Source organism: Symphalangus syndactylus, chromosome 2 (assembly GCF_028878055.3).
Source record: "Symphalangus syndactylus isolate Jambi chromosome 2, NHGRI_mSymSyn1-v2.1_pri, whole genome shotgun sequence".
Taxonomy (NCBI): Eukaryota; Metazoa; Chordata; class Mammalia; order Primates; family Hylobatidae; genus Symphalangus; species Symphalangus syndactylus.
This window is the reverse complement of record NC_072424.2, coordinates 10,811,919-10,828,862: the sequence shown is the minus strand read 5'-3', so window position 1 is coordinate 10,828,862 and position 16,944 is coordinate 10,811,919.

Sequence of the window (16,944 nt, the reverse complement as noted above, 5' to 3'; positions counted from 1 at the left end):
TCATGAGAACTCACTTGCTATCGTGAGAACAGCATGGGGGGAGCTGCTGCCATAATTCAATTACCTCCACCTGGTCTCTCCCTTGACATGTGGGATTGTGGGGATTATGGGGATTACAATTCAGGATGAGATTTGGGTGGGGACACAAGCCTAACCATATTAGTGGTAACTCTTCCTTCTGTTCAATTTTGTTGCAAAACTAAAACTGCTCTAAAAAAATAAAGTCTACTACAAAAAGAAAAAAGAAAGAAAGGAAAGAGAAATATGCAGTCATTTACTAAATTCAATTTTTAAAATTTAGCAAATATATAACAAAAAATTATCTACATTAAAAAAGAAAGCCAAATAGCTCAATATAAAAATATGTATAAATATTTAACAGACAATTCATTTATTTAAAAAAGGTAAAGGGGAAATAAACCAATGAAAAATTGGACCTTCATAATTAGGAAATTCTATATAAGACATTAATGGGCACACGTTTATCTCCCTATTTGATTGACCAAATTTAAAATGGGGAAGGAGACAGAATATCAAATGCTGGTGAGGATGTGGTAACTGGGCAATATCACAGATTATTTAAGGAAATATTAATTGATAGAGATCCAGGATATGTTTTGGAAGCTAGTTTGTGTTACTAAATCACCTGGGATAAAACGTCTTCACAGCAATTTTGATCTTCATGTTTTCTTGAACTCCTGTGAGCTAACTTTGTGAGAAGGAAGATTTTCTTTCAATTAGTTGCTCTGTTAGTCAGATATAGCCTACTTGCAGATAAAACACTAAGTTAAATTCTAAAAATAAATGTGAATCCTCTTTCCTTTGCCAGATTCAATTCTATTGAATAAGCCATTGGGACGTCAGAGAAACTCAGTGGCTGGAGGGGATTGTAATATTGTCCGTTACAATCCAGAAATGGCATATTCTCGAACCTCCCACAGTTGGTCAAGAGGGCTTTGCAAGCGGGCACAGAAGCAAATGAGGTTTGGGGTTAAGTCTGGAAGCAATCATTCTCTGTTGCTGCTGCTGCTTCTGCTGCTGACAGGTCGAGAGGAGGTGGGTGTCTAATCATTGTGAAGTAGAGACAGCCCTTCCCCGTGCAGCACCAGAAAAGATTCTAAATTGCCCCATTCTCCACAAGCCATTTTCATTAGATAGATGTCTAATTCTCCTAGTAGGGACATGGCCCTGGCGGTCTTATAAAGCCCAGGGTGTGCAGGCAGAGTTCCCCCAGCAAGACTCTAAGTTCTGTGTCATCCCTGGATCTCTAGACTTATTACAGTGTCTGGTGTAGAAATCACAGAGGCATAAAGAAGCCACTAAACTAATTTCTAATAAATAAATGGATGGGTGGGTTGGTGGATGGATGGACAGATGATACCATCAAAAGACAGAATGAATTTTTCACTGCACAGCAAAATTGGTTTTAAATAGCCCAAGGAAAAAACTGGCTCCAAAGAAGTGTTGAAGGACCTATGCTTGGGAAAAACAAACAAACAAACAAACAACAAAAAAACCCAACAACAACAACAACAAAAAACCCAGGTAAGTAATCAATTAAAAGAGTACTCTTCCAGAGCCTTTTGAAAATTGAAAAAGCTCAAGCTTAAAAGTGTTTTTGCATTGAAAATGTGTCTGTGAACCAGTATTTCCTGTATTCTGCAGATTTCATTATAAAGGCATTTCTTATTTTTAAATAATCAGATAAAACAAAAAGATTTTATTTTGACTTCTCAGACTCCTAACTTGTTTTCAGAAAAATGCTGGCAATGGCTATTTTAATTCTTATTATTTTACAAAGGAAAGCAAACTGAAATTTGGAGGTTATCTTGAAGCAACTGACATTTCTTTCCTGGCCTTGTTAGTTAGATATGCATCTAGTGTCCCGTGTGTGAGGCAAATTCAATGTAAAGGCTGATTGAAAATGCTTCCTGCATCGTTAACCACATGCCCTTTCTCACGGCCTGTGGTGATACTTGCAGAGCACAAATGAAGGATATGTGAGCAATTCCTAGACATGTTGCACTTCTCTGAGTTTTACAGCTCTGAACCTTCAGTAGAAATTTGTGGACCAAAGTCTACCCAAACTTCGCAATATCAAATTTTTACAATGTTAGTGTAAATGAAAAGAAACTCAAGTGAAAATAAATAGGCAGCTTCGGTTTCTTCCCTCCTTTTTCAAAATAAATGGTCTTGCAAAGGAAAACTCAAAGTACTAAAGCCAAAATAAGATATTCTTCTCATAGGCTGTCTCTGGCCTTGGAAATTGTTTGTTTGATAAAAGAGCATGGAGAGAGGAAATGCACAGGGTGAATGCTTTGCAAAAGGTGGGTGTTAAGTAAGCATATGTTTGTTAGACTTGAAAATATTTTTGGACGCCTTTTAAACAAAGCATTTTTAAAACTAAATTTTGGAATCTTTGTTTTTATCAAAGTTATGGAAATTAAATTTTCTCTTCTCCAAATTAGGGGAATATTCAGGCTAATGTGTGAAGCATGCAAAGTGGAGAATGCCTGGTACAAATGGAGAATGCCTGGTACAAAGGTTTGCACTAGAGTTGAAAGCTTGGGATAGAAAGTAGAGCCTCAGCTGACAAAGACTACGGAGTGGGAGAGGAGGTGTGTGTAAGCGCTTCCACTTCCCATTCCAGGTGGAAGTTCAGAACACCTGGTCACCTCAAAGGAGTGCAGCATAACATGTATGTAACAATCACCCTATATTTCAATGTACAGTTTTTGGTCCCCAGTTGAAACATTCTACCACATGTAACTTTAACATTTACCTTTGACAAGAACTAAAAGTAGATCTACCATTCCATTCATCAATCCCCTACTGGGTATCTACTCAAAATTAAAAAAAATCACTATATCAAAGAGAAATCTCTTTGTGCATGTTCATCACAGCACAGTTCACAATTGTAAAGATATGGAATCACCTAAGTGCCCATCAATTGATGAGTGGATAAATAAAATGTGATATATATATATATATATATGTCTCACAGAATACTACTCAGCCATAAAAATGAGCACAATAAGGTCTTTTGCAGCAACTTAGATGGAATTGGAGACCATTATCCTAAGTGAAGTAACTCAGGAATGGAAAACCAAGTATCACATATCTCATAAGGGGGAGCTAAACTATGGTATGCAAAAGCATACAGAGTGGTATAATGAACACTGGAGACTCAGAAGGGAAGGGTGGGCAGGGGGTGAAGGATAAGAAATTACTGATTGGGTACAATGTACACTATTTGCATGACCAAGACACTAAGAGCTCAGACTTCACCATGATACAGTTCATCCGTGTAACCAAACCTCCCTGAACCCCTAAAGGTATTGAAACAAAAAATGTATCTTTGACAAATCATGCCTTTTCTTATAAAATCAATTGAAAGTAAAAAAAAGTATGCATCTTTTGCTAAATGGAAAGAAGCCAGACAGATTATAAATAACATTCAAGATTACATTAAAATTAATTTGATAGTTTAATTATCAAATAGTAATATACTAATCAAAGCCAAAAATGTTTCACAACTTAAAATACATTTAAGGTAATATATTTATAAAAAACATTAAATGATTATATCCTTAAGCGGTTTCATATAATTATGTATTTTTGAGAATGACTTCAATGAGTGAAGATTGTCAGGAAATCTTATTCCAGAGAGAATTGGCAAGGAGAGGAATTTCTTGTGTCTGATCTGGGCCAAGCCTCAATTCCACATCACCCCTTTCTTTCTGCACCACACCCCATTCCTGTCTCAGTCTGCCTCATCCACTGGGGTCTTCAGAGGGCAGAGTCTGGGGTTGGCTTGTCAAAAAGCAGATTCACTATTTATTAATTAATTGCAAACATTATAAGCAAGGACATTCCTAACATAGATGCAGTTTAAAAACATAACTTTTGGAAAAATAAAATATTTGCTATTCAGTGTAGGCTAAAAATACATATTGGTTATCAGTCTCTTTAGTTACTTAAGGAGTGAACTCACTTTAGGTTCTTTGTCATAAGCCCCTTTTGTACTAACTACATTTTCTCTTTTACATTCGAGAAAAAATGGTAGCTACTGTTTCAGGACAGCTCTTCAGTAAAAGCACCCACCACTAATTTTGTGGCACTTCAAATTGTAGGAGGGGAAATATTCTAAAATTAATAATTGCTTAAAATTTAAGACCTCCTTAAGAGTCATGAATGATTTCCATATCCATTCACGTATTTTTCTTTCTCTCAAAGTCAATAAAGCTGCGTTCATGCCGGACATGTGGAATCACTTCATCCCTGCATCTGTTTATTGCATATCACTGACAATTCTTAAAATACCAAAGGTTTTCCTTTGTCTTACTGCCATACGGAAAGCGAATTTTCTAAATGAACATTGATCACACTGTTGGTTATAAGTATAAACAAACAGTTAAAACAAATCTATTGTCTGTGTGTGTGCAAGTGTGTGTATTTGTAGCCACAAGACTAGAAACACTGAGATTATTTGGTGCAAGGCTCCATAACATGCCGCTTTCCCCACCACACCCTTGTGGAAAATCTGCATCTGTGTTAACTGCTAGAACAGCAGGCAAGCTGGCTTGCATTCCCGAAGACCAAGCTGAGCAAGAGAATTAGAAAACTAAGCTTTCATCTCAATTTTTATTTCAGAGTTAGATCTTTATGTGTTTTTTAAGACACCATTTTTGTTTCTTTTTTAATTTTAAGTTCTGGGATACATGTGCAGAATGTACAGGTTTGTTATATAGGTATACATGTGCCATGGTGGTTTGCTGCACCTGTCAATCCATCATCTAGGTCTTAAGCCTGATATGCATTTGATATTTGTCCTAATGCTCTCCCTCCTCTTGCCCCCACCCCCCAACAGGCCCCAGTGTGTGATGTTTCCCCCCGGTGTCCATGTGTTCTCATTGTTTAACTCCCACTTATGAGTGAGAACATGCGGTGTTTGGTTTTCTGTTCCTGTGTCAGTTTGCTGAGAAGGATGGTTTCCAGCTTCATCCATGTCCCTGCAAAGGACATGAACTCATTCTTTTTTATGGCTGCATAGTGTTCCATGATGTATATGTGCCACATTTTCTTTATCCAGTCTATCGTTGATGGGCATTTGAGTTGGTTCCAAGTCTTTGCTATTGTAAATAGTGCTGCAATAAACATACATGTGCATGGGTCTTTATAGTAGAATGATTTATAATCCTTTGGGTATATACCCAGTGATGGGATTGCTGGGTCAAATGGTATTTCTGGTTCTAGATCCTTGAGGAATCACCACACTGTCTTCCACAATGGTTGAACTAATTTACATTCCCACCAACAGTGTAAAAGCATTCCTATTTCTCCACAGCCTTGCCAACATCTGTTGTTTCCTGACTTTTTAATGATTGTCATTCTAACTGGCATGAGATGGTATTAGATACCATTTTCTATTTTGCCTCCAGATGAAGTGCCTGCATTATCAGTAAAATAAAATGAAGACTGAGTGACGTTTTGAAGACTGTTAAATGAACGGAAGATAATTAAAAACAAAACATCACTAAACAAGGCTTTGTCTGTATCCAAGTCAAAATTCCCTGGATGGAGCAGTAGTCAGGGGTATGTGAGTTCTGACACTGGGGCTCCATTTCCAGCTGGCCCATCCAGGGCACAGTTCTCCATGATTGCACCCCACGCTGCCTTCATATATAGGATGAAGATGCTAATACCTAACCTAGGGGCTGTCATGACGTTTAAAGAAAATTGCTTAGCACAGAGCCAGTTCCATAGTAAGTTCTCAATAATGATAGTTAATTCTTGAACTCCTGGCCTCAAGTGATCCTCCTGCCTCAGCCTCCCAAAGTGCTGATATTACAGGCGTGAGCCACTGCATCTGGCCATGATAATGATAGTTAATTCTATTGATGACTGCTCAAGCAATCAAAGCATGTCCATGTTACAGGAAGCAAAGTTGTAAAGAGGATTCCTGAGCCATACTTCTATCCCAAGACCAGAAGTGGGCTTTGGGGATACTAAGTTATGTGTTTTCCACAGATAAACTTTGGATGGACTAAGGTATGAATTTAAGTGATTCACACTAGCCCATGTATTTCCTTAATCTGCTGGGCAGAAGTTTCCCTCTTTAAAAAAGGACAAAATTCTGTGTTTCAGATACATTTTTATACAAGAAAAAGGCAAAAGTGCCGGGCGCGGTGGCTCACGCCTGTAATCCCAGCACTTTGGGAGGCTGAGGCGGGTGGATCACGAGGTCAGGAGATCGAGACCACGGTGAAACCCCGTCTCTACTAAAAAAATACAAAAAAATTAGCCGGGCGTGGTGGCGGGCGCCTGTAGTCCCAGCTACTCGGAGAGGCTGAGGCAGGAGAATGGCGTGAACCCGGGAGGCGGAGCTTGCAGTGAGCCGAGATTGCGCCACTGCACTCCAGCCTGGGTGACAGAGCAAGACTCCGTCTCAAAAAAAAAAAAAAAAAAAAAAAAAAAAAAAAAAAAAAAAAGAAAAAGGCAAAAGAGAAGGGAGATAGAGTCTGGATACAACACTGTGTTGTTCAGTTAGAATGGGAGCTGGGAAATTGGGTTTTGTCAATTATTCAATTGTGTGATTGAAAAAAATCTACTAAGTGAACAGGCTTCAAAACCACCACCAGATACAAAGTGCATTTCAAGCAATTCAGGAGGGTGTGTTATGGGTGGGAGAGAGAGATACGTTGTTTCCTTTTAAGAAGATTAGCTGATAAATCTGGAAGGGATCTTAGCAAAGTGGGCATCCCAGTGCTGAGTACAGAGGAAGCTCTGGTGGGATTCTCACCTTGGAAGGTGTTGATCCAGTAACTGACCCATCTGGAAAGAATGGGTCAGGGATCCTTCCATGGCCTTCTTTAGATGGGGCCCCTTACTCTATTTCTTTATCCTTTTCTGTGTTTGAGCTGACAAGAAGGAAAGTTGTAGGACCTGAGGTCTTTGCATGTTTTAGGGAGACAGCCCCAGGGAAGGGTGCTCCACATGAAAAGTAGTTTTGACAAACAGGAAGGCAATCTTGCTGCAATGGAGAAGGAGCAATTCCCACAGCTGTGGTTCCCAACTTCACTGCTGGGCTTTTGGATACCTGATGTATACAAGGAAGAAATTGAAGATTTTTCTGTAGGTCAGAATGGGGGAAACCAAAGTCATGTTAAATGATAATAAGTGGCATCTGGAAAACATGCAAGAGGATGTAACAGACACATCCTAATCACACAGCTTTTAATGTTGCCCCATATGGCATTTCTTTGCTTATGACTGGACAAAGATATTGAGCCAATTGCACATGTAAATGCAGGGGTAACGTGTTGTTTTTATTTGCTTGGAGTGGGTTGTGCATGCTCCTTCTTCTGGTAACAATGCTAACTGCCCATCACTCACTCAGCCTGATTACTCTCTGCCTTGCCATGGAGTGGATGTTAGACCCAGGTCTGGTAAATCCTAGTTTCCAAATGCCAGCAAAGTGACTGCCCAGGTTTGGGTACATGGCCAAGGCAGCCCATTCTAAGGTCTGCCATAGGAAATTGGCAGGGAGAAGTTGGTTGGCTATAAGAATGTGACCAAAGCTGCTGGCATCCATGTCCCCACCACCTGGAGGAGCCTGAGAGGTGAGAACAACACAGGGACAGAGGCCCCATGGAGATGAGGAGAGATGGACAGAGAAAGCAGAACCTGATAGCCCAATTTGAACCTCTGGATCAGTGGTGCCTGAGACCTTCTCCAGTCCATCCTTCCCAATTATATTGGCCAATAAATCCTGCTTTTTGCTTAAGCTAATTTGAGTTGGGACTCCTCATCATCATAAACTGCCATTTTAATAGTTATATTCATACGTGTACAGCCTATTTCTGCTCCTTTCAATTATTCAATTCTGTCAGGTCTCACCACTGGTTCTACACATTAATAACCAAGGCCTTCATTTACCTGCAGGAGCAGCCATTGGAATGATGGCTGGAAAGAGGGCTCCTCCAGGACTGCCTTTCAACACTGAAACTGAATATATTCATGACATGAAATATCTCTCAGGGATTTCTACTTCTGAAAACACAAACATTAAAAAATATTAAGCAATTTAATATGTTTTGGAATTCCTCTTTTGTGATTTAGAAAGCACACCAGCACCTATTTCATTTGTGTCTTCAAAGGAGGCCAAGGGTGCATCTCACCCAGCCAGAAAGGCAAAGGAGGAGTAAGCCAAGGTCATCACCATCAAGCTGGGAAAGTGAGATGCTGATGGGAAGTAGTGAGGAAGGTCACGTGGCTCTGACATGAATGGTTCCAACAGCAACAGCTACATAAAGCAGTGTCCAGAGTCAGGAGCCAGCCTGGGCACAGGGACTGGTGGTGGCTAATTGGAGGAAGACGACAGGAGCTGGTGCCTAAAGAGCTGAGCCTTTGCCTATCAGTCATCTTGATGGACTGATGGACAGATGGACTGGAAGGAGAAGAATCCTCATGGAGGTGGAGGGAGTAGCAGGAAACAAAGCATCTGGACTCAAACATGAACCAGTGATGTCCTCCACCCAGGGAGGAATGATGGCTCAAGTGGATTCTAGTGCTAGGAAAAAACTGAAGTTAAGGCTGCAGAGAACACAGAGAATGGGAAGGGCAGGAATTTGGACATTATCCTGTAAACAGACAGTGGGAATCGGAGGTGCCTGGTTGTTTCTGAGCCAGGAAGTAAAACAGTACTGATGACAATTGCTCATCCCAATGTTACGTCCAATGTCAGGGTCTAGGGCTGTCTCAGTGTGGGTGGAAAAACAAGGGCAATTGCGAGACTCTGCAGAGACTGAAGAGGCTCTTCTGAGAGACCCCATTCTGGGTGAAGAAGGACGAAGATATGATCAACAGGTCTTAGCTACAAAGCCACAGTCACAGGTGCAGGGGATCCCTAGCAAGGTAGTGGTTGTTCTCCACTCTGCCCCAGCACCTTGATGCAGGTCCAGATATAGGAAGAAAGGGGACTGTAGGTCAACACTGAAAGGGGCTTTTCCCAAACTCTGCACCATATAAAGCCCTGAGCATCCTTGCCATAGCACACACCAAGTGAAGGTAGCATGCAAGGAAGAGCAGATCTCCCCTACCCTGGCCATGGGAGCCTGAGCAAGGGCTCAGGGTATCATCACCTTGGGGAGAAACGTTGCACCAGGCAGAGCAGCCGGGTTGCTCTGTATCTGAGATCTGCAGACTGCCTTGTACACGTGTGGGCCGCACTTCACACTTACAGCCTGTGGGCGGGACAGGTCGTCTTCAATCCTCACTGCAATCCTCCCTTGAACCGGGGACGAGGCCCTGTCCAGGGTGCTGACAAAGGCAGTGGAGAGGAAGTGGACTGGAGGACACTTAGAAGGAAGGACGGTTAGAAGTCAAAGGCTGACTGTGTTGGGGATAAAGGAAAAGAAAGAGTCAGGGGAGAATCCACATTTGGAGCCAGAAGAGCACTCAGTGCCTCAGGAATCATTACCAGGGTCAGGTATGAAGACTGCACTTGGGGAAATTGAGTGATGTGCCACTAAGGTGTTCTGTGTGACTGAACGGCATAATAAAGTTGATTATCAGCTTTGATCATCTGAGCCCTCTCCTCTACAAATTGGAGAACTTATTTACCTGTCGTAGAGTTATCCATCATTCCTCCTTCCTTGCATTCAGTCTTTTAAAAGCATGCTATACACTATACTAGACATATACCACTCTACACTCTAGCACCAGATTAACTCACATGGTAGGAATGCCTGACCTCATCCTTTACCTCTATTTTTGCTATTTGCTTCCTTCTTAATACTGCCGTGGACCAGAGTGCAGCCCCTGTGCCAGGGTGTGCAATCTCTCATCCAAGGACGTCTCCGATTCAGTGTCACCTGGCTTTCTTTTAATTGCTGCTTTCTGTGTTGCCCTTAAATTCAATTATTCAAAAATTTCCAATTGTGTCCTTCTGCAGCATAAACTTAAACTCATAAATGAGCTGTATCTGATTTTCCTCATTACTACTCCTGCCCACAAATTTGCTCAGCCTCTTTTATAATATCATTTTTTTCCTTCAAGAGGTGATCTGTTTTTGCCTCATTTGCACAGACCGAATTCTGTTAACTCATTCTTCCCTCTCCTTTAACATCAGTGCTGATGAAGACAAAGGCCTTTATACTGTGTGGAATGGGATCATAAAATAAAGAGCAGGTATCTCTCTCAAGAGTTGTCTGACCTCCTCGGTCCTCTTCCTCTTCTTTTCTTATTGTCCCCACCCTCTCTGTCCCCTGCCCCTCTCTTCACCCAACTCTCCTCTCATCCTACAGCCATTTGGAACCTTATGAGAAGCAGGCTGGAAACAATACACTAAATGATCTCATAATCAACTTGCAGGAACTGTCTGCCTGGATTAATGTAATGTGAGCCACGTTTATTATTTCAAACTTTCTAGTGAACACATTTAAAAAAGTAAAACAGAAATACATGAAAGTAATTGTAGTTACATACTTTATTAACCCAATATAGCCAAATATTGTAATATGAACATATAATTAGTATAAAATATGCTAATGTGGAATGTTACATTCTTTTTTTCTTAGTAAGTCTTTGAAATCTGGTGTGCGTTTTACAGTCACATCACTTCTTAATGTGCACTGGCCATATTTTGAATGCCCAGTAGTCACAAGTGGCTAGTGGCCACCATATTGGACTGAGCAGGTCTGTCTAGACTAGGCAGATAATCCGGTCTTCCTTCTGCCATGGTGGACCGAAATTTATTTTTTATTACTGGTAACTTAGGAAAGTTCCTTTTAGCTTCTCAAACTCATGAAATGTCTAAGATTATCGCCGTATTTGGAAAAACGTCTATGAAGTCTTTCACATATGAGTTGTAAAATTTCAGGGTACTTGAGTTATCTTCTGCAGGGATTAATCTTAAATTCTTTTTAAATTGAAGACCTTCATTAACCAGTTTGTTGTCAATATTCACATTGTAGTGGCTTTTATTTTTGTCTTATCTTTGATGTCAGTATTCCATGACAAATCTGCAGGAAATTTGAAAAGAACCTATATAGATGTGCTTGGACAGGTGAATTTACATGAATGATGTGTAGGGAGGTAGAAGGAGACAGGATAATATTAGAAAAGTGTGCTGGCCTGTAGTCCCAGCTACTCGTGAGGCTGAGGCAGGAGAATGGCATGAACCCAGGAGGCAGAGCTTGCAGTGAGCCGAGATCACGTCACTGCACTCCAGCCTGGGTGACAGAGCGAGACTCCGTCTCAAAAAAAAAAAAAAAAAAGAAAAAGAAAAGAAAAGTGTGCTGGACTCAGCTAGGGAGGTGAGAAAGGCTGTCGGCTGCTAGTGAGAGGCTAAGGAGAGGTTCTCCCACCTTTAGGTTAAGGAATGAACGCCTGTGGATATAGCACTGTACTGGAGATATTTCTCCACGGATCTCTAATATTTCTGCACACCTTCTCAGCAAAGAAACTGACGACTTTTTTACCCCCTGGACTATCTTTCCAAAAATGTTAGCATAACAAGTGACCTTGGAAGACAGTGATCATGTCTCCCTCTAGGTCAGAGGGCAGATTTGTTTCCTGACCAGGATAGTAAAGATAATGGTTTCTTCCAGGTAAAGGTTGGGAAAGTTTGCTAGTAGTCTAAGGGGTGCATCTCCTAAACTTGGTGATCCTCAGCTGTGATGCAGACTCGCTCTGTGCACAGCATCCTCTCAGGCCACTCTGTGTCACCCCTATGAACCCTGGGGAACAAAAGGAACTGATAGGAACATGAGTTCATGCTGCCTGCTCTGCCATGAATACTGAAGTCCTTTGTCTCTGGCCCAGGAGTCTCATGTCTTCTACCAACATCCATGAAACTGGGAGGCTCATTTGTGATCTTACAAGTAAAGTAAAGCCTCAGACCCCTCACAGTTCCCGACACACTAGCAGCATAGGAAAGTCCTTACAGTGTAGTGGTGTGATCTTTAGCATACGAGAACTTCAAACCTGGTTACGGATCTAACAGTGTGTTGCTGGCTTAAAACTGTGGCTATAATAACTTTTTTACACATGAAAGCCATTGCAAGTCACATGTCCCAGTAAACCCCAGCTAAATGTATTCCCAACTCAGCTTCCTTGAGCCAACCCCAAAATTGCTATCAGCCACTCCACATCACCCAGAGTGAGGAGAAACTGGCGTAGAAGTCGACAGTGGTCTAAGCTGATTGGAGCATATTTGACTCAGGCAAGTTTCACGTGGTGAACACATTTGTAGACTTCCTATGGCCTGAGGGGGCCCTTGCAGGCAACGTAAGTTCATAGCAACATGCAGACAGCCATGCTTCCTGAATCCTTCTCCCCACAGATGACAGACTCCAGAACATTCTTCCTCCACCAGCTGAACTGTCAGCTCACCAAGGATCAGTTGTGTCTGCTCTCAAGTCGGTTTATGCCAGTTCCTTGAAGTTTTTATTATCATGTTGCAAACTGTTGAAATGTAAATGCAGAATTAGTTGTGGGTTTTATGAAAACCAAGTTGGAAAAGACAAGTCATTCAAAAACTTGCTGTCAAAAAAGAAGTGTACAGGAGAACATTGTAAAAGTTTAAGAAAAAACATAAACTTGTAGAATTTTAGTTGCAAAGTTTCTTCCAGCTACTAGCCCTCTCAGCTTAGAAATCTCAGAAGTCAATAGTCCAAATCAAAACTGCCTACAAAACAACCACCCTAATAATGATTTTCTTTTTTTCCTGCCTTCATACTTATTATTTTTCTTTCAATATAGAAATGGCTGGTCAGGGTAAAATGGACTTCACTGGAATGTACTGACTTTCTTCAGAAAAATTCATTAAAACCCTGGCAAGGTTGATCTGCATCAGAGACAGCTATGACTACTAAGTTTTATTACAACAGCATTAGGGTAAGCCAATCTATTGCAAAGCCTTTGGGCATAATTTATTCTCCTTGGTCCTCCCACTTTCTTATCACAGTACCTGTATTCATACATGTATTCCTTTCCTCTTGCTGCCGTAATGAATTAACACAACTTAGTGGCTTAAACAAACAAATTTATTATTTTACAGTTCCATAGGATAGAAGTTCAACATTGGGAAATCCTTCCATTTGTGGCAACATGGATGGACCTGGAATGCGTTGTGCTATGTGAAATAAGCCAGACACAGAAAGACAAATACTTTATGTTATCATGTATATGTGGAACCTAAAAAAAAATGAGGTAAATTTATAGAAAAACAGCCTAGAAGGGTGGTTGTGGGATTGGGGAAGTGGGAAATGTTGGTTCAAGGTGTAGACTTTCAGGTGTAAGATCAGCAAGTTCTGGAGTTCTCACACAGTCTGGAGACTGTAGTTAACAACGCTGTCTTGTGTACTTGAAATTTGCTAAGAGAGTAGACCTCAAGGGTTTGCTCCTCAGAGCAAAAGGCGATGGCTATGTTAATGAACTTGATTGTGGTAGTCATTTCACAATGTACATGTATGTCAAATCATCACATTGTACACTTTAAGTATATACAATTTTATTTGTTAATTATAATTCAATAGAGCTGAAAAAAAGAAGCTTGACATTGGTCTCCTGGGCTAAAATCAAGGTGCAGGCAGGTCTGGGTTCAGTTCTGGAGGCTCTGCAGAATTCCTTCACCTGCCCTTTCTGTTTCTGGGGGCTGCCCACATTGCTTGGCTCATGGCCCCTTCCTCTACCTTCAAAGCTATCATCATCGTCTCTCTCCCCATCCCTCTCTCATTCCATATCACCGCTCCACCTTACTCTCTTTTTCTGGCTCCCTCTTTCACTTTTAAGAACCCTTCTGATTACAGTAGATGCACCTGGATAATTCAAGGTAATCTCTCCACTTTGGGGTCAACCAATTCGTAAGCTTAATTCCTTCTGCAACCTTAAGTCTTTCTTGCCAGGTAGCATGACACAGTCACAGGATCTGGTGGTTAGGGCATGAACATTTTTACAGGCCATTGTTCTACCTATCACCACACACAATTTTGCAGACAGTGACCTTTGTTGTTTTTAAAGATAACTTCCACTCCACCCCGGCCTGCTGAAGGCTTCTTTGTGCACATTGTCTGTAAATTTTACACTAAAAAATCAAGTAAAGGACAGGCACGGTGGCTCACGCCTGTAATCCCAGCACTTTGGGAGGCCGAGGCGGGTGAATCACCAGGTCAGGAGATCAAGACCATCCCGGCTAACATGGTGAAACCCTGTCTCTACTAAAAATACAAAAAATTAGCCAGGTGTGGTGGCAGGCGCCTGTGGTCCCAGCTACACAGGAGGCTGAGGCAGGAGAATGGCGGGAACCTGGGAGGTGGAGCTTGCAGTGAGCTGAGATTGCACCACTGCACTCCAGCCTGGGTGACAGAGTGAGACTCCGCCTCAAAAAAAAAAAAAAAAAGAGAATTGTGTTGGGGTGGAGGGTCAAGGAGCCAGGCAGGATGTTAAAAGATGAGGTGAGGCAGGGAGGGTTGGAATTAAAGTGGCTCAAAAATTGATGAAAGACCAGAGCCCAAGTAGAAGCCACTAGTGGAGGTTCCCAGGGGTCAACAATGGCTGAGGGACATTTAAGGACAGGGATACCCAGTGTCCAGTTTTAAGTTGATGGGTGGTAGGTCAGTCACACGCAGCCGTGTGGAAGGACAGAGTCCAGCTGAGCAGTGGAGAAAAGGAACCACCCAGGGTTTACCATGTGAGAAATTCAGCAAGGGTTCAGTTTAGAACTGGAGGAACTGGGAAAGCAAAGCCCCTACCCCTCCATAAGCTCCCTAGAGGATCAAGATGAATGATGTTTTTTCTACTATACCTGGGATGGGGGTGAGGGGTCTTTTACTTTTTTTTGAGACAGAGTAGTTTCGCCCTGTTACCCAGGCTGGAGTGCAGTGCTGCAATCGTGGCTCACTGCAACCTCCACCTCCTGGGTTCCAGCAATTCTCCTGCCTCAGCCTCCCAAGTGGCTGGGATTACAGATGTGCCCCACCACCCCCGGCTAATTTTTGCATTTTTAGTAGAGATGGGGTTTCACCATGTTGACCAGACTGGTTTCAAACTCCTGACCTCAGGCGATCCACCCATCTCGGCCTCCCGAAGTGCTGGGATTACAAGGCGTGAGCGACCGCGCCTGGCCTTTACTTAATTTTTTAGTGTAAAATTTACAGACAATGTGCACAAAGGTTAAGTGGCCATTTGCTGATTTTTGACAACTGCAGACACCTGTGTAACGCAACGCCCTATCAAGGTATAAAAGGTTACCATCACCCCAGAAAGCTCCTTGAGGCCCCTTTCCAGTCAACTCCTCCTCTGCTATAATTTTAAAGCTATCTTAACTAAATTTTTTCTTTTGAGATCATTGTAACTTCATATGCAGTTATAAGAAATAATTCAGAAGGATCCTATGTGCCTTTTGTATCCCTTCAATGGCAGCATCTTTTAAAACTGTTAACAATTAATTAATACAACAATTACAGCTAGGTTACTGACATTGACAGAGTGATGATTCAAAGGCTCTGTCTCTACTAGGATCTCTCCTGCTGCCTCTCATAGCCACACCCAGCCCTGTCCTGCACTTGCTTTATCCTTAACCCCTGACAACCACTAAGCTGTTCTCCATTTCTAAAATTGTGTCATTTCAAGAACGTTCTAGAAAGGGATTTATACAGCATGTAAACTTTTTGGGATTTTTTTTTCACTCAGCATAATTCTCTGGAGATTAACCCAGGTTGCTGCACAGATAGTTCTTATTTTGCCAAGTAGTATTCCATGATACGAATGCACTCCAGTGTGTTTGACCATTCACTGTGGAAGGACATCTAAGTTGTTTCCCATTTCAGTTATTGCAAACGGAGTGGCTATGAAACATGCATGTACAGGTGTTTGTGTGAACAAAAATCTTCATCTGTCTGAGATAATTGCCCAGAAGTGCACTGCTGGATCATGTGGGATTTGCGAGTTTATATTTTAAGAAGCCACTGAAGTGTGTTCTAGAGTGCCTGTGCCATTTGGTATTCCTACCAGCAATGTGTGCACCATCCAGGTTGCCAGCTTCTTCAGCTCCAAGCTTGGGATATATGAGGCAAAAAGAAAACCCCAAGAACCCTCCACTGTGTTGTTCCTTGTGATGCAAGGCAGGTGAGCCCACAAATTGGGGCTTAGCCTGGGAGGGTTCTTGGCTTTGCACAGGAAAGAATTCAAAAGAATTCAAGGGTGAGCCGGTGGTGAGAGAAAGCAAGTTTATTGAAGGGGCAGTGCCCGGCAGAGGTGCTGCTCCTCGCAGTGCAGGGCTAACCCATAGGCACTCTGTACCCAGAGTAGCCAGAGTCTATAGGCTGTTGGCAGCCATATTTATATCCATTTTTAATTACATGCTAAGTAAGGGCAGGATTATTTAAGTCTTTCTGGATAAGGGAGTTTCTAGAACCATATAAGGTAACTTTCAGGTTATTGCCATGGTGCATTGCCATGGCATTTGTAAACTGTCATGGTGCTGGTGGGAGTGTCTTTATGTTAACAAGCAGTGAGGGCAGCTAGAGTAGACTTTTGTAGCCATTGGCTGGTTTCTGCCAGCTTTCTCCCTGTACCCTGTTTCCACCAGATCCTGCTCCCATTAACAGGGTCACAACCCGGGTCATGGCCGGTGCTTGGAAAACAAGTCCCACTGATCTCCTGCCTCACTTGGTCTCAGGCTTCCCAGCTGTTCCACTTTCTTCTCTTCCCATTTTAGAGTTTTAAAATTTTGTTATGTATGTGTAATGCTCTGGGTATTTAGTTGTACATCATGAAAGGAATAGGAGAAAGTATGTCTACTTCATCTTTTCAGAAGCAGAAATCCTCACTTCTTTTTAAATTGGACTTTATGGGGTATAATTTACATACAGAAACATGTCTACATTTTAAGTGTGCGCTGGTCACAGTTTTACACATATGAGCCCATTATGGTCTCCA